Source organism: Dipodomys merriami, unplaced genomic scaffold, assembly GCF_024711535.1.
Source record: "Dipodomys merriami isolate MVZ:Mamm:240054 unplaced genomic scaffold, mDipMer1.0.p SCAF_7, whole genome shotgun sequence".
Classification (NCBI taxonomy): domain Eukaryota; kingdom Metazoa; phylum Chordata; class Mammalia; order Rodentia; family Heteromyidae; genus Dipodomys; species Dipodomys merriami.
Window position 1 is genome coordinate 71,736,012 of NW_027206290.1, and position 18,035 is coordinate 71,754,046.

Genomic DNA, 18,035 nt, shown 5'->3' on the forward strand with positions numbered 1-18,035 from the left:
CTCATGAGTAGCTAGAATTACAGTGTGAGCCACCAGTGCCCGGCCTCTGTCTTGTTTTTTACTATTACGTTTTAGAATTGCTTGGGTGCTGTCCCTCAGTACTAGCCTCAAGGCTAGTGCTCTACCACTTGAGCCACAGTTCCACTTTTGGTTTTGGTTGTTTATTGGATATATGAGTCTTATTGACTTTCCTGCCTGGGTTGGCTATGAACTTTGATCCTCAGAGCTCCTGAGTAGCTAGGATTACAGGTGTGAGCAACTGCCCCAGACAGTACTGCTTTTCTCAGAACACACACACACACACACACACACACACACACACACACACACACACACACACACACACACACACACACACACACACACACACACACACACACACACACACACACACACACACACACAAAACCTATGAACACAGAATGATACAGGTGTGAGCAACTGCCCCAGACAGTACTGCTTTTCTCAGAACACACACACACACACAAACACACACACACAAACACACACACACACACACACACACACACACAACCGATGAACACAGAATGATGGTGCATACCTATAATCCCAGAATTTGGGAGGCTGAGGGAGGCAAATCTTGAGTTCAAGGCCAGCCTAGGCGCCATACTACGTTTAAGGCAAGCATGGGGTTACATAGGTCTTATTTCAAAAATTTTTAAATTCTTCCTACCTTTTGTGTTTACTTAGCATTTTAATTTTGTAGCTGGATGTTTTAAATCTCTTGCTCTATTCATGATATTCTTTCTCCTTCCCTCCCACCCCCCACGTTGTACTGGAGCTTGAATTCAGGGCCTGGGCACTGTCCCTGAGCATTTTTGCTCAAGGCTAGCACTCTACTACTTGAGCCACACGACTCCATTTCTGGCCTTTCTATAGGTTAATTGGAGATAAGAATCTCACAGATTTTCCTCCCTGGGTTGGCTTTCAACCATGATCCTCAGATCTCAGACTCCTGAGTAGCTAGGATTACAGCGGTGACAGCACCTGACTTCTTTTAACCATGCTTATTTGCTTGTTTTCTTGTCTCCTCCTTTCTTTCTCCTTCTTTCCTTCATTTCTTTCTCTCTTCCTTTTTTTCCTCTTTCTCCTTCCTTCCTCCTTTTCCCTTTCCCTTCCATGTCACATTCTTTATCCCATTCTTTTTTTTTTTTTGCCAATACTAGAGTTTGAGCTTAAGGCTTGCTTGGCTTATGCTCTACCACTTTTTGGAGATGAAATCTTTCTGACTTTCTGAGAAAGCTTCAAACCATGCTCCTTTGCATGTCAACCTTCCCAGTAGCTAAGATTACAGGTGTGAACTATTAGCACCTGATTCATTTCAGTCTTTTATTATTACTTTTTCTTTTATCAGTTTTTGGTGGCAGTGGGGATTGAATTCTGGACCTTGTTCTTTCTTGACTTTGCCCTCTACCACTTGAGCTCCTTACACAGACATCTTGCTTAAGTTTTTTTCAGATAGGTTCTTTTGCTTTTGCCCTGGCCAGCCTTGGTTACGATTCTTCTACCTCTACATCCTGATAAACTGGTATTACAGACATGCACTACCATATTCAATCCTTTACTAATTTTAACTTCATGCTTTATCCTACATTATTTTGTCCTTTTCTTTTCTATGGTGTTTTTTTTTGTATAGTTGTCTTTTTTTTAACATACATTGATTTTAACTTTCTTGCAAAAAGTTGAAGGTGATTCCATTATGAACTTCTGAATGAACTTCATATTATACCCCTTCATTCTCTTCTCCCTGAAACATTTCACAAGTTTACATATCATCCTTATATAGAAGCCATGCACATCTTCTCTGTATTATTCCAATTTAAGTATATATATATATATATATATATATATATATACATATATATATATATATTAAACACAGTAGTTGTCTTTATCTGGTTTTAGTGTTGTACCTGTTTTGTTTTCTCCTTTCTGAGCAATATTGGGGACTGGATCTTCGAAAGAAGCCTAATCAGTAAGAAGGCCCACATATAAAACAGATAAACAAGTTGCAGCACAAAAACATAAGAAATATGAGAAAGGCAAGGTGACTCCTCCAAAAGTTCATAGCTCTTCAATAACTGGCTCCAAAGATTATGAAATGACTGAAATGCTGGACATAGAATCCAATTAATAAATGGGCAAATCAACTGAACAAACAATTCTCAAAAGACTACAGAGATGGATAAAGAAAAGGTGTTATAAGGAAAAACAAAATTATAGTGTTTACAAGAAAAACAAACTGGAGGGTATTATATTAACCAAATAAACCAGACTCAGAAAAACACTGTTCCCCCACATATGCAGAATCTAGATTATAGAAACAAAAACAAAATGACATAAAAGTAGAGGTTGGGGAGGACTATTTGTAAAGAGGGAGTCATGCAGGGAGAAGAGAGGGAAAAGAGAGGATAATGGCAGGGCGGGGACAGTAAACAAAGCATGTTATATGTACATGCATGAAAATATCAGAATGAAGTCCATTATTATATATTAGTGAAAATGATGTGAAAAGCCCTATTCTACATTAAAAGAGATTTATAAGTCGGGTGCTGGTGGCTCAAACCTACAATCCCAGCTACTCAGAAGGCTGGATCTGAGGATCATAGTTTGAAACCATGCCAGGTAGGAAAGTCTGTGAGACTTTTATCTCCAAGTAACGACCAAAAAGCCAGAAGTGGAGCCATGGCTCAAGTGGTAGAGCATTAGCCTTGAGCAAAAAAAGTCAGGGACAGCACCAAGGCCCTGAGTTCAAGCCTGAGTTAAAAAAAAAAAAAGATTTACAAGACATCATTTTCAGAAAATCATCCTTCAGGTTCCTTTATGAAGCTTCTGTAGAGTCCCCTGTGCCAGCTTATAACCACAAGGACAGCCCCCAGATGAGGCCTGCCAGGATCAATTAGTACCTATACAAAGGCCACAGGGAGCCTAAGGTTTTTATGTTTTTTCCTGATCATGAGGCTTATATTCTGGGCCTGAGCGCTGTCCCTCAGCTCTTTAGCTCATGGCAAGTGCTCTACCACTTCAGGCACAGTGCCACTTCTGATTTTCTGGTGGAGATAAGAGTTTCTCAGCCTTTCCTGCCCGGGTTGGCCTTGAACTGGGATCCTCAGATCTCAGCTGCCTGAGGAGCTAGAATTACAGGTGTGAGCCACCAGTGCCTGGCTGAAACCTGTTTTAAGATTAAAAAAAATATATCTAATTTTGCTGAGCATTATTTAGCTTACCACAAATCTAAACATAGCATTAAACTGAGTGGTGTGGAATTCACAACTTTTCACAATTATTTTTTTATTCCAGTGATCCTGGGGATTGAATCAGGGCCTGAGGGCCTCAGCACTTGCTAACTAGGTATTCTACTACTTAAGCCACTCTACCAGCCCCATTACATATATAACCATTTAAAAAATTATTATAAAGGTGATATACAAAACAGTTGTTATATAAATAAAGTATATATTTCTTTTTTTTTTTTTTTTTGTCGGTCGTGGGGCTTGAACTCTGGGCCTGGGCGCTGTCCCTCAGCTCTTCAGCTCAAGGCGAGCGCTCTACCACTTGAGCTACAGCGCCACTTCCGGTTTTCTGGTGGTTTATTGGAGATAGGAGTCTCACGGTCTCTCCTGCCCGGGCTGGCTTTGAACCGTGATCCTCAGATCTCAGCCTCCTGAGTAGCTAGGATTACAGGCGTGAGCCACCAGCGCCCGGCTATATATTTCTTTTTTAACAATGTCATCCCTTCCCTCACTCATAACTATTAATTTTTAATTAAAAATGTTTTTGTAATTAAAGGTGTTTGATAGTAGTTTTTTTTGTTTTGCCAGTCTTGGGGCTTGAATTGGGCCTAAGTGTTGTCCTTGAGTTTTTGTGCTCTAGGCTAGTGCTCTATCACTTGAGCAACAACTCTACCTCTAGCTTTTTGTGTTAATTGGAGATAAAAGACAGCCCTGGCTGTCTGCAAATCCTCAGATCCCAGCTGCTATCCTTAGATCTCAGACTACTGAGTAACTAGAATTATAAGCCTAAATCTCCATCCAGTGCCCAGATGGAGAATAGTTTTACTCAATATAAATTTTAGTAATTATTCACTGTTCTTTTACTGTGTTATACAGGCAAAACTGAAACTACATTTAAAAGTCTATAGTAGAGGGCTGGGAAGGTAGCTCAGTGGTAGAGTGCTTGCCTTGCATGCATGAGGCCCTAGGTTCGATTCCTCAGCACAACATGAGCAGAAAAAGCCAGAAGTGGTGCTGTGGCTCAAGTGGTAGAGCGCTAGCCTTGAGCTGAAGAGCTGAGGGACAGCGCCCACACCCAAAAAAGTCTATGGTAGAAACACTATTTATTTACTTTTTTAGCCCTCCTCCCACCCACCATTAGAAACCCTATTTAAAAAGAGGTTAGTAGTATTCACATTTTATTCAATAGCTCAAAAAAAATAATTTTTGGGGATGGCCAGTACTGAGGTTTGAACTTGAGGCTTCTTGCCTGCTAGGCAGTCGATGGATGTACCACTTGAGGCACACCATGCATTTTAGCAGCTCTGCCAAAAGAAAGGGACTATCAGAAAAACCTAAAGGATAAACATTAGGGGCCTTATCTACTCTTAAGTTTTCACTCACCAAAATGTGTTTCTTATTTTTTTATTAAGCACTTATCCAGGTCATCTTCTAAGTCCAAACAAGCTGGCATTTTGGGGGCTTGTATCTCAAAGTAGCAGCCAAATCAGAAATCTAGAAAAAGAAAGTGATAGAAAGAGAGGGAAGGGAGGGAGGGAGGCAAGAAAGGAGGAAAGAAAGGAAACAGCATTATAAAGAAATTAAAAGCTGACTTATCTTTGCAACAGAAGTCAATGCAAACCTCACACATTATCAAGTCAATTTTGCATGTAGAGAATGTTAAATAATTGTCATTAAGCTTACAGAAATACTTTTTTCTCAAGAACTTATGCCAGCTTCATGTTAAGAATCATGAAACTAGCCAGGCATTAGTGGCTCCAAACCTGTAATCCTAGCTACTCAGGAGGTTGAGATCTTGAGGATCAGCCAGCCTGGGAAGCAAAGTCTATGAGACTCTTATATCCAATTTACCACCAGAAAACTGGAAGTGGAGCTGTGGCTCAAAGTGGTAGAGTGCTAGCCTTGAGCAAAAAAGCTCAGGGACAGCCTCCAGCCCCTGAGTTCAAGCTCCAGGGCTGACAAGAAAAAAGACATGATCTAGGGCTTCCAGCCATAACAGCATTCACTATACCTACACTCTTAAATTTGTCAAATGTGAAAAAATTAACATCATGTACACTGTCACACATTTTTAGTTTAAGTTCTAAAACATTCCTCATGATAGGATAGATATAGAAGTTATGGACAGAAAAATGCATCATTTTTGCATACTTCAAAAAAATCAACTAAGCTGGGCACCAGTAGCTCACGCCTGTAATCCTATCTAACTCAGGAGGCTGAGATCTGAGGAACACCATTCAACAACAACAACAACAACCAATAAGCCAGTTGTGGTGGCTCACCTCTCTAATTCTAGCTACTTGGGAGGCTAAAATGAAGAGGCTAGCCTGGGTAAAAAAGTTCAAGAGATTCCATTTCAACCAATAAAAAGCTAAGTGCAATGGTCTGCACTGTCATCCCAGCTACATGGTAAGTTTACACAGGAGGACTGCAGCTTAGGCTGGCCAGGGCATGAGATTCTATGCAAGTAATAATGAAAATAAAAGGGCTTAGAAGGCATGGCTCAAATGGGGGGAGTGCCTGCCTAGCAAGTAAGGACCTTAATTCAAACACTACTATTACCAAAAACAAAAAGGGAGAGCAAAAATAAAAGATAAAATTAACTGAAAGGAAAATGAAAGCTGGGTACCAGTATCTTACACCTATAGTCCTATACAGTGGCTGAGGTCCAAAGGATTGTGGTTTGAAGCCAGTGTAGGCAACAGTCTGAAAGATTCCAGCTTCAAAATAACCAGCAAAAAAGCTGACCTGGAGCTGGGAAGGTGGCTTAGTGGTAGAGCACTTGCCTTGCATGCCTGAGGCCCTGGGTTCAATTCCTCAGCACCACGTAAGTAAAAAGAAAAAAAAGCCGGAAGTGGTGCTGTGGCTCAAGTGGTAGAGCACTAGCCTTGGGCTGAAGAGCTGAGGGACAGCACCCAGGCCCAGAGTTCAGGCCCCACGACTGGACCCCCCCCCAAAAAAAAAGCTGACCTGGAGGCCTAGCTCAAGTGGTAGAGTGCCAGCCAACCAAATAAGGTTACCAAGCACAAGACCCTCAGATTCAACTCACAGTACCAACCCCTCCTCCCAAAAAATAGATGAAACTGAGACTTTTTTTTCAAGTTTTTGTTCCTCTACTGTAAATATGCTAAGGCTCTCAAGCACCATATATTAATTTAGTGAATACAATTAGCCTTTTAAAGAGCATATAAATCTACCAGTCTGAAAAAAAATCTAATGATCTGAAACAAATTCATAACATGATCACACACACACACACACACACACACACACATACACACACACACACACGTGTGTGTGTATGAAATTACAAAATGGCAAAGAAAATGATATGGTATCACTGACAAAGAGCAAATCCTGGGGCTGAGAACATGGTTCAGTGGTAGACTGCATGCCTACAATGTGCAAGGCCCTGTATATCTCCCTCAAAAAGCCAATGCCCAAGTTTCCCTACATATAAACATTATAGAAAAAAAACATGTACAGGTATGTGTGTACTTATATAGACATATAAAATAAAAAGAGCAACAATTTGGACATGGATATGAACAGAAAAGTAAAAGTAAAAAGAAAAAAGCCAGAAGTGGCGCTGTGGCTCCAGTGGTAGAGTGCTAGCCTTGAAGCTGAAGAGCTGAGGGTCAGTGCCCAGGCCCAGAGTTCAGGCCCCACGACTGGACCCCCCCCAAAAAATAGTATCTACCCAAATGACAATTACGTATGTATTTATTCAGCTATTCCACTTATGAATAGTGATTCTATGGATATACTTGCCTCCAAACAAGATAACACATACCAGGTTATTAGATACAATAAAAAGATAGGAAATTACAGGGATGTACATCAACAGAGACTATTCAACTTATAGTACATCTATACCCTAGGGTAGTTATATCTCAAAAGGGAGGGGGAGAGGGGTCAAAGATATCAGTTGTTTTCTAAGAACTATGGGCAATTCCAAAGTGAAGTTCGGGAAATCACAAGCTAGAGTTTTTATCTGAACAGTGATAAAGTTCACTGTTGATAACAGAGAGAAGTAACTGATGGCTATAAACATCTGGCCTTCTGAGATCTGGAAGGCAGCTGTTTTTTTTGTTGTTGTTTTTTTTTGTTTTGTTTTTTGCCAGTCCTGGGGCTTGAACTCAGGGCCTTGGCACTGTCCCTGAACTTCTTTTGTTCAAGGCTAACACTCTATCACTTCAACCACAGCACCACTTCCGACTTTTTCTGTTTCTGTGGTACTGAGGCATCAAACCCAGGGCTTCATGCATGCTAGGCAAGCACTCTACCTCTAAGCCACATTCCCAGTCCAAGGCAGCGTTTTTTCCCCCTTCACCAATGTTATAAATTCAGAAACAGCAGAAAGGGCTAAATCATTATTTTCTTTTTAGAACTTATCCATATGCCCATTCCCTTCCAAAATCACGGATGATTCAGAATTTCATATCACTGTTTTCTTAGTTCTTTCCATGGAGCCAATAAAGAGTTTTGCTCTATTGTACATATTTAACCTAATTAGTAAAGACATGATTCATATGCTTTTCTCTTCTCTCCCATCTCCAGCCCCCACTTTTCAAGACTGAATCTCTCTGTGTAGCCAGGCTGGTCTTGAACTCACTCTGTGATCCAGGCTGGCCTCAAACTGATTCTCCTGCTTCAGCTTTCCCAGTGCTGAGATTATTAGTCATGTAATACCAAGCCTGGACAAACACTTTTTATTAAGCAGATCCTATCTAGTTAGTTTAGATCCAACTCATAAGACAAATGCACCTTGCCCAAGTAAAGTACTCTATTGGACATTAAAAATCAAAATAACTTCTTAAAAAGTAAAGTTTATTTCTAATTCAACCCATCAAGTTCATGCTAAATCTTTTATAAACTTTAACTTGTATTCTATAAAATCAACAGACCTGTTTAAGAACTCTGACCATTCTCAGAAAAGATAGTCAGTAGAACCCCTCTCCATTCCTCCCAGGACCTAGACAAAAAGAAAAGGGCAAAGAGGAAGAAGAGAAACATCAGAGATAAGTTATTATAAAACAAGTAGACCTATTCAAAGTGAATTTTTGAGACTGACCAAATTACTTTTATCATTTCTGCTAACTTTATTCTAGTAGGAATTGTAAAGGATGAGAAATCATTTAGAGTTTCTAATACAGTTTTATTTTGTTTTTATTTTCTTAATAAGGAAATCTTACTATAATTACCAAAGAAGTTCAGAGGAATTTTCAAAATATCTCTGTATTTTGTGTAAGTGGCGACTTACACAAATATGTTCACTCTATCTTTTTATGTGTGACAGTACCAGAGCTTGAACTCAAGACCTTGTGCTCCTACTCAGTTTTCTTGCTCACAGTTATCCATCTACCACTTGAGTCACAACTCCAGTTCAGCATTTTGCTAGAAAATTAGAATAAAGTCTTTGAGGCTTTTCTGTCCTGGTTGGCTTTGAATCTCTGGGTCTCAGCCTCCTAAGTATCTGGGATTACAAGCCTGAGTGACCAGTGCCTGGCAGAATGTTACTTTTATAATTTATTATCCTTGGGTTTTATGCATTTTTCCTAAAAAGATACATTTTTCCTGGGTAGAACCCCTAGTTGGTTTCATTTTATTTTATTTTATTTTAAATATTTTGGGTCCGGTCATGGGGCCTGAACTCTGGGCCTGGGTGCTGTCCCTCAGCTCTTCAGCTCAAGGCTAGCGCTCTACCACTTGAGCCACAGCGCCACTTCCGGCTTTTTTCTTTTTGCTTATGTGGTGCTGAGGAATCGAACTCAGGACCTCAGGCATGCAAGGCAAGCGCTCTACCACTGAGCCACCTTCCCCGCCCCCCTAGTTGGTTTTAGATACAGAAATCCCAAAGAAGTTTCATGATTTTCCCTAGTTCACAGATGTTGTCCTTCTTGTCACTCTTCTGCTTTAAAACCATAAATATGTTAGTAATAATGACCAGGGGGCACGGCTAAAGTGTTAAGTGCACCAGCAAGCTCAAGGCTCTGAGCTCAAACTCCAGTATTAGAAAACACACATATATAATATATACACACATTTTAACATTTATTCATGTCCTGAAAAAATTATATTGCAGATGACAATTTGTCAGAAATAAGGAAACAAATAAATGGAAAATACTTATGTTCTGAGTTCATAACTGTGCACTATCACACCTGCTTCACCGTTCATATAATAAAATTAAATAAAGCCTAATACCCATACAACCATTTCCTAACCTCAATATCACAATTAAAAAAAAAAAAGGGGGGCTGGGAAGGTGGCTCAGTGGTAGAAAGCTTGCCTTGCAAGCATGAGGCCCTTGGTTCGATTCCTCAGCACCACATAAGCAAAAAGAAAAAAGCCAGAAGTGGCGCTGTGGCTCAAGTGGTAAAGTGCTAGCCTTGAGCTGAAGAGCTGAGGGACAGCGCCCATGCCCAGAGTTCAGGCCCCACTACTGGACCCAAAACAAACAAACAAAAATCTCTTTAAGCTAGACATTGGTGGCTGTAATCTTAGCTACTAAGGAGGCTGAGATTTGAGGATCTTGGTTCAAAGCCAGTCCAAGCAGAAAAGTCTATGAGATTCTTATCACTAATCAACCAACAAAAATATGGAAGTGGAGGTATGGCCCAAGTAGTACACTCTAGCATCAGCCCTGATCACAAAGCCCTGAGCTGAAGCCCTAGTACACACACACACACACACACAAATTTCTTTAAGGGGCTGGAGGTGTGGCTCAGTTGGTAGAACACTAGCTAATAAACAAAAGTGTCAGGTACTAAGTTCAAGTCCTGGTCTAAAACAACAACAAAAAAAATCTCTTTAAAAAGATGTATATTTGGGTTGGGAGGGATGGGTGAAAGATGAAAGGTTTCACTTTTTTTGTTTTTGTGTTTTTGTCAGACTTGGGGCTTGAACTCTGAACCTGAGCGCTGTCCCTGAGCTCTTCAGCTCAAGGCGAGCGCTCTACCACTTGAGCCACAGCACCACTCCAGTTTTCTGGTGGTTAATTAGAGGGAAAAGTCTCACAGACTTTTTTGTCCAGGCTGGCTTTAAACTGTGAGCCTCAGCTCTTAGCCTCCTGAGTAGCTAGGATTACAGGTGTGAGCCACCAGGGCCCAGCTAACATACATTTTTTTAAAATTAAGTAGTTGTGCAAAGATGTTGCCATTGAACAAAGCAGTTTATGGCCAGGTACTGGTGGCTCACACCTATAATCCTAGCTACTCAGGAGGTTGAGAGCTGAAGATCATGGTTCAAAGCCAGCCCAGACAGGAAAGTCCAGGAAATTCTTATCTCCAATTACCACCAGAAAACCAGAAGTGGCGCTGTGGCTCAAGCGGTACAGCGCTCGCCTTGAGCTGAAGAGCTGAGGGACAGCGCCCAGGCCCATAGTTAAAGCCCCACAACTGGCCAAAAAAAAAAAAAAAAAAAAAAAAAAAAAAGATGTATGTTAAATTAACAGTGAAATTAACTAAGATATATATTCAGAATAGGCTAGCTGTATGCATGCATGCATTTATATGTGTGTGTGTATGTGTATATATATATATATATATAAATATATATGCATGCATCATGTATGAAAACAGGATCTAGCAGTATAGTCCAGCTTGGCTTCCAACTTGCCTTCCTCTTTAGTTTCTCAAGTGCTGGATTACAGTTGTGTGAGACCATACTTAGCTTTGACTTATTTTGTTAAGTTATTCTTATATTTTTTGACATGAAAATAAACTCAACACTTTGTATTAGCATACACAGCTGTAACATTTCCATACAGACAAATAATATATCTCAATCAACCTCAATGCCTCTATCACTCTTCTCATCATATACCCCTTCTTAAAACAACTTCAACAGGTTTGTTCTATTTTCTTTTTTTGTGCTCATACTGAGGCTGGAACTCAGGGCTTCATACTCTTACTTGGCTTTTTTACACAAAGTTGGCACTTTACTACTTCAGCCACAACTCTACTTCTGGTGTTTTGCTGGTTAATTTGAGGTAAGAGTCACAGACTATCCTGTCCAGGCTGGCTTCAAATTGCAATCCTCAGATCTTAGTGTCCTGAGGATTACAGCTGAATCATCTGAAGTGTATAACAAAGTCATCCATCTCTGTCTGCTTCTCTAGTTCCTGTCCTTTAAACTACCCAAGTAGAACAGCCTAGTATGATTCTCCAATATATTACTCTGTTCTTATAAATATAAATATACATATACTTTCTCTCTCAATTTATAGTCATGATACCACACATTTTTGTTCTTCAAGTCTTTTGGCATGGGTGTGTGTGTGTGTGTATTACTATCATGACTTGAAGTCGGGGTCTTATACTTTTGCTTGATTTTCTTTCTCAGTGTTGGTGCTCTACCACTTGAACCACCCTTCCAGTCAAGCATTTTGCTGATCTGTTAGAGATGAAGCTCAATGATTTCCCCCCTCCCCCAGAGACTTGCTCTGAACTGAGATCCTCAAAGAGAATGTGAAGTTCTAAGTTCAAGCCCAAATACTGGCACACAAAAAAAGTTTGCCTCGGGCTGGGAAGGTGGCTCAGTGGTAGAGCGCTTGCCTTGCAAGCCTGAGGCTCTGGGTTCGATTCCTCAGCACCATATAAGCAAAAAGAAAAAAAGCCGGAAGTGGCGCTGTGGCTCAAGTGGTAGAGCATTAGCCTTGAGCTGAAGAGCTGAGGGACAGTGCCCAGGCCCAGAGTTCAGGCCCCACAACCGGACCCCCCAAAAAAAAAAAAAAAGTTTGCCTCTACTTGACAAAAATTTTGACTCAAGAGCTTATAGTTTTAAGGTTTTCTATTTAAAATGTCTTCTTTAAAACAGACATAAAGCTGGGCGCTGGTGGCTCATGCCTGTAATCCTAGCTACTCAGGAGGCTGAGATCTGAGGATCATGGTTCAAAGCCAGCCTGGGCAGGAAAGTCCATGAGACTCATCTCCAATAAACCACCAGAAAACCGGAAGTGGCCCTGTGGCTCAAGTGATAGAGCGTTAGCCTTGAACTGAAGAGCTAAGGGACAGCACCTAGGCCCAGAGTTGAAGCCCAACAACTGACCAGAAAAAAAAAAAAAAGAAAAAGAAAAAAATTACTAATAACTGGTGTCAGCTGGGCACCAGTGGCTCATGCCTGTAATCTTAGCTAATCAGGAGGCTGAGATCTGAGGATTGTGAATCGTTCAAAGCCTGAGTTGGGCAGGAAACTCTGTGACACTCTTATCTCCAATAAACCACCAGAAAAAAACGGAAGTGGCACTGTGGCTCAAGTGGTTGAGCAATAGCCTTGAGCTGAAGAGCTAAGGGACAGTGCCCAGGCCCAGAGTTCAAGCCCCACGACCAACAACAACAACAACAACAACAACAACAAACATTGGTGCCAATACTGGGGTTTGAATTCAGGCCCTGGGCACAGTCAATTAGGTTTTTTTTTTTTGTTTTAAATCTAATCCAGCCCTGGGAAAGAAAGTCTGCCTCTTATCTTCAATTAACTACCATAAAAGCTATGGCTCAGGTGGTATAGTGCTAGCCTTGAGTAAAAAAGCTCAGGGCCAGTGCTTAGGCCCTGAGTTCAAGCCCCAATACCCATATCCCCTTCCCCCTGCCACAACTACATGGCTTCCTTCCAGCCATGGAAACTCACTACTATAATCCTAGCTACTTGGGAGTTAGAGATCAGGAAGACAGTGTTTTCAGGCCATCCTAGGCAAAGTCAGCAAGATTCTTTATCTCAACAAACAAGGTAAGCATGGTGGTTCATGTTTGTGACCCTTTCTGTGTGGTAGTCATATGTAGAAAGAACACAGTCTAAAGCCAGCACTGGGCATGAGACTCTATCTGAAAAATAACTAAAGCAAAAAGGGATGGGGGTGAGATTCAATTAGTAAAGCACTTGGGCATGAGGCCCTGAGTCTGAATCCCAATAGAAAAACATCATCATCATCAAAAACTATAGGAAGGGATTATGGGTATACCTTAGTAGTATAGAGTTAGTCTAACATGGGAAGCCCTGAGTTTGACTTGCAGTACCTCAAACAGTAACAAAATATATACAACAACAGGAAAAAATAATGAATGGCTCCTAACTTCATTCTACCTTAGGCAAATCAGCTACAAAATCATTTTGGAATTGCTAATTGTTAGGAATAAAAATGTTAGGTATAATTTTTTAGGTGTACCATTAAAGAATTCCTGCTAATTTTGCTAGATGTAAAATGGTGATTACATAGGAGAATGTCCTTTTTTATTTTTAGTATTTTTTGTTTTTTGTTTGTTTTGGTCAGTCGTGGGGCTAGAACTCTAAGCCTGGGCGCTGTCCCTCAGCTCTTCAGCTCAAGGCTAGTGCTCCACCACTTCAGCCACAGTGCCACTTCTGCCCTTTTCTGCCTATGTGATGCTGAGGAATCAAACCCAGGGCTTCATGCATGGGAGGCAAGCACTCTACCACTGAACCACCTTCTCAACGTCGAATGTCCTTATTTATAAGATATATATTAAAGAATCTTTATTTTTATAAGGTTTAACATAATAAACATATTACGTATATGGCAACATGTTGAATATAGATAGCAGACAGAACGTAACAGGGAGGTTTTATGTTTGAAATTCTCATTCTAAAGTAATTTAAATATCAACTAAAACACAAAACTATGAAGTTTTGCTTTTAAACCAGAAGAAAAAATTTAAATTTAATGTTAACTAGTAGTTAACTAGCAGCAATATAAACTGAAAGTCATTTAAAAAGTAATAATGTGACAATTTGGTCAAAAAGAAGTGATACTCTCAGTCTTAATGACAAATCAATTTAGGGAAAATATTCTAACCAAAAACAGGGATAGCTGGGGATTGGTGGCTACTCTGGAGGCTGAGATCTGAGGATCATGGTTTGAAGCCAACCCCGCCAAGGAAAGTCTAGGAGACTCTTATTTCCAATTAACCATCCAAAAACTAGAAGTGGAACTGTGGCTCAAAGTAATAGAGTGCAGGGCTTGAGCAAAAGAGCTCAGGAACAACACACAGGCCTTAGTTCAAGCCCCAGGCCCAAGCAAAAAAACAAAAGAAAACAAAACCAGGGGGGAGAACTTACTAAAAGATGTTACAACAGTAGTATTGGCAATTACTCAAATGCCAATTAATTGAGTATGGTTATTTTGTATCCATTCGCTAAAGGCAACAGATATATAGACATACACCAAGATACTAGGAGCTGGTGCTTATGCCTGTAATCCTACTCAGGAAACTGAAAATGGAGAACAACAGTTTGAAGCCAGCCTGGGGAGAAGTTTGTGAGACTCCATCCCTAATTAATCAGCAAAATGTTGGACTAGAAGTGCTATTTGGCAGTGAGCAATAGAGCTGAGCAAGAAAGCTGAGCAAGAACAAGGTCCTAAATACCAGCACAGGCGCGCACACACCCACAAAGATGACTATGCTATACGTTTATCTGTATAATATTTAAACACAACATTAAAAAATTCAAGAGAGCCGGGCACTGGTGGCTCATGCCTGTAATCCTAGCTACTCATCTGAGGATCACAGTTCAAAACAGCCTGGGCAGGAAAGTCCATGAGACTCTTATCTCCAATTAACCACCAGAAAATCAGGCGTGGCACTGTGGCTCAAGTGGTAGAACGCTTGCCTTGAGCTACAGAGCTCAGGGACAGCATCCAGGCCCAGAGTTCAAGTCTACAACCGACAAAATAAATAAATAAATATTCAAGAGATACATGTCGTTAAAGAAAATATTAGCTGGGCTCCGGTAGCTCATGCTTGTAATCCTAGCAGCTACTTAGGAGACTGAGATTTGAGGATCAGGGTTCCAAGCCAGCCTGGGCAGGAAAGTCTATGAGATTTTTACCTCCAATTAACCACTAGAAAACCAGCTGTGGCTCAAAGAGATAGAGCACTAGCTTTAAGCAAAAGAGCTCGGGAACAGCTCCTAGACCCAGATTCAAGCCCCAGGGCAAATAAAGAAACAAACAAAGGAAAGAAAAGATGAATGTGGATCAATGAGGAGGGGCACACAAATGGAACACGGAAGGGTAAGCAAATGCAGCCATTATACTCAATGCACATTATGTAAAAACTGAACCGTATAACTTGAGGGTAGGGATGGGAGGGGGAAAATGAGAGTGAACAAAGAAAGGGGTGACACTGACCAAGATGAATTGTTCTCATAAGTTGATTTATGGAACTGTAACCTCTTTGTACAAATGCTTAATATGAAATAAAAATAATGGGCTGGGAATGTGAATTACTGGTGAATTACTTCATGCTTGCCTAGCATGCATGAAGTCCTGGATTCAATTCCTCAACACGTAAACAGAAAAAGCTGGAAGCAGCACTGTGGCTCTAGTGGTGGAGTGCTAGCCTTGAGCAAAAGAAGCTTAGGGACAGTGCCAAGGTCCTAAAGCCACAGGACTGGCAAAAAAAATAAAATAAATAAAATAAAAATAAGTAAAACTACCAAAAAAAAAAAGTGCAAACCAGGTGCCAGCTCATGCCTGTAATCCTAGGTACTTGGGAAGCTAAGATTGGGATGACTGAACACTGATGTTAGCCAACCAAAAAAGTTCTTGAGACTCCATCTCAATGGAGGAAAGCTGGATGCAATGGTGCACACCATCATCCCCAAAATGATAGAAAGCCTAAAACAGGTAGATCACAGTTCAGGTATGTGCCCAGGCAGGAAGCAAGAGCCCATCTCAAAAATAACCTCCAAAAAACAGAGCTGGAGGCTCAGCAGTAGAGCACCTGGCCACTAAGCACAAGGCCCTAAATTCAAATACTAGTATCAATAAGGAGGAAATATAGACAATGCAAATATAGAACTAGGAAGAACTGTCTAGACACAAATAAGGAAAAACACTTGACGATAATTACTGACCACAATCTGAATGAGTATTCACAATTTACAGTCTTATTGTGGACAGAGCCAATATAAATACTACTAAAAAGACACAGAAAAAGAATGTATCATTAGCCTTGGCAGTAATCTTTCTTGACTCTTTCAATTAAGCAGATGTTTTAAGAAATATAAAAGTGTGCTGGGCATTGGTGGCTCTTGTCTGTAATCCTAGGAGGCTGTTCTGAAGGTTTTAGTTCAAAGCAAGCCCAGGAAGGAAAGTCCATGACTCTTATCTTCAATTAACCACCAAAAAAAATCCAGAAGTGGAGCTATGGCTAAAGTGGTAAAGTGCTAGCCTTGAGCAAAAGAACCCAGGGACATCACCCAGGCCTGAGTTCAAGCTGCAGGAGCAGCACACGTATGCAAATATGTGCGCGCGCGCACACACATGTGACAAACACACACACACACACTCGTGGCAAACACACACACACACACACACTCGTGGCAAACACACACACACACACACACACACACACACACACACACACACACACACACACACACACACACACACACACACACACACACACACACACACACACACACACACACACACGAAAACTGAACCAGGCTCAGGAAAAAGAAAAAAGATATAGAATGAGGGGCTGGGAAGGTGGCTCAGTGGTAGTTTGCCTAGCATGCATGAAGTCCTGGGTTTGATTCTTCAGTACCACATAAACAGAAACAGTCAAAAGTGGCACTGTGGCTCAAGTGGCAGAGTGCTAGCCTTGAGCAAAATAAGCTCAGGGACAGTGCCCAGGCCCTGAGTTCAAGCCCCAGAACTGGCAAAAAAAAAAAAAAAAAGAATGGAAAACAGTAAGCTTGAACGTAAGTTTGAAAGAAAATGAAGAGCATGATTATTAACACTGAAACCCATAGAGATACTTTTGCACAGAAAATACCCAAAAGCTGAGTATTTATCATTCTCCACAGATGACTGATCAAGAGAGGAGGTTAATAAAATCATTAAAGCTGGTTGAGTTGTTTTCATAAAAGGAATTTCTGGTGGCTCACACCTGTAATTCTAGTTATTCAGGAGGCTGAGATTAGAGGATGGCAGTTCAAAGCCAGCCTGGGCAGGAAAGTCTTTGAGACTCTAATCTCCAATTAACCAGCAAAAAACTGTAAGTGGAGCTGTGGCTCAAGTGGTAAACTATCACCCTTTAGTGGAAAAGGTAGTGATTTGTCTGAGTTCAAGCCTTGATACTATACAAAATAAAAAAGAAAGAAATTTCTTCTTGACTATCATGATGAAAAGTTACTGGCATAAGCAAATGAGGGAGGCTGGTGATGTTAAATCATGAACCATCTAGTTTTTTCTTCAGGTTGTTTATCCATGTGACTCAGGTAGTAAGGACACCTACCTAGCAAGTGTGAGATCTTGGATTCAAACCTCACTACCACCAGTAAAAGTTTACTAGGAGCTGGGAAGGTGGCTCAGTGGTAGAGGGCTTGCCTCACATGCAAGAGGCCCTGGGTTGGATTCCTCAGCACCACATAAGCAGAAAAAAGCCAGAAGTGGCACTGTGGCTCAAGTAGTAGAGCGCTAGCTAGCCTTGAGCTGAAGAGCTGAGGGACAGTGCCCAGGCCCAGAGTTCAGGCCCCACGACCGACCAAAAAAAAAAAAGTTTTTAAAACTCTTTCTACCTATGAATCTGTTACCTGGAATTTAGAAAAATGTATATAAATGGGTGATATGGAACTAGTATTTGAGTGTATGTTGTGAAGGTGGTAGTGCTGCTGGCTAATGATAAATTTAAACCTCAATACCTATTTATAGTATGGGACCTTTTGAATTAAGACTAAATGACAGTTAATGGATTATTGTATATAGAATATACAATTCCCCATAAGCTAAAGAGGTGCTGGTCTTTGCTTTAT

The 18,035-nt window shown here is 40.8% G+C and overlaps 1 protein-coding gene and 1 non-coding gene across 9 annotated transcripts in view; both read right to left on the reverse strand.

Annotated features, from left to right (window-relative positions):
- Nucleotides 1-18,035, reverse strand: part of Ncoa6 (nuclear receptor coactivator 6) — a 95,597-nt gene that overhangs the window by 64,668 nt on the left and 12,894 nt on the right. For 6 of the 8 annotated variants that reach the window (XM_070007111.1, XM_070007115.1, XM_070007113.1 and 3 more), the window contains exons 2-3: nucleotides 8,162-8,229; nucleotides 4,638-4,748 (exon numbers count right to left, since the gene is read on the reverse strand). The gene's annotated coding sequence lies outside the window, so the exon portion shown is untranslated. The remainder of the gene's footprint in view (nucleotides 1-4,637; nucleotides 4,749-8,161; nucleotides 8,230-18,035) is intronic. The other 2 variants (XM_070007107.1, XM_070007108.1) reach the window with 2 other exon arrangements.
- LOC138817437 (U6 spliceosomal RNA) lies at nucleotides 1,763-1,866 on the reverse strand. Its single transcript, XR_011368881.1, has one exon. It is a non-coding gene; the product is annotated as a U6 spliceosomal RNA (small nuclear RNA).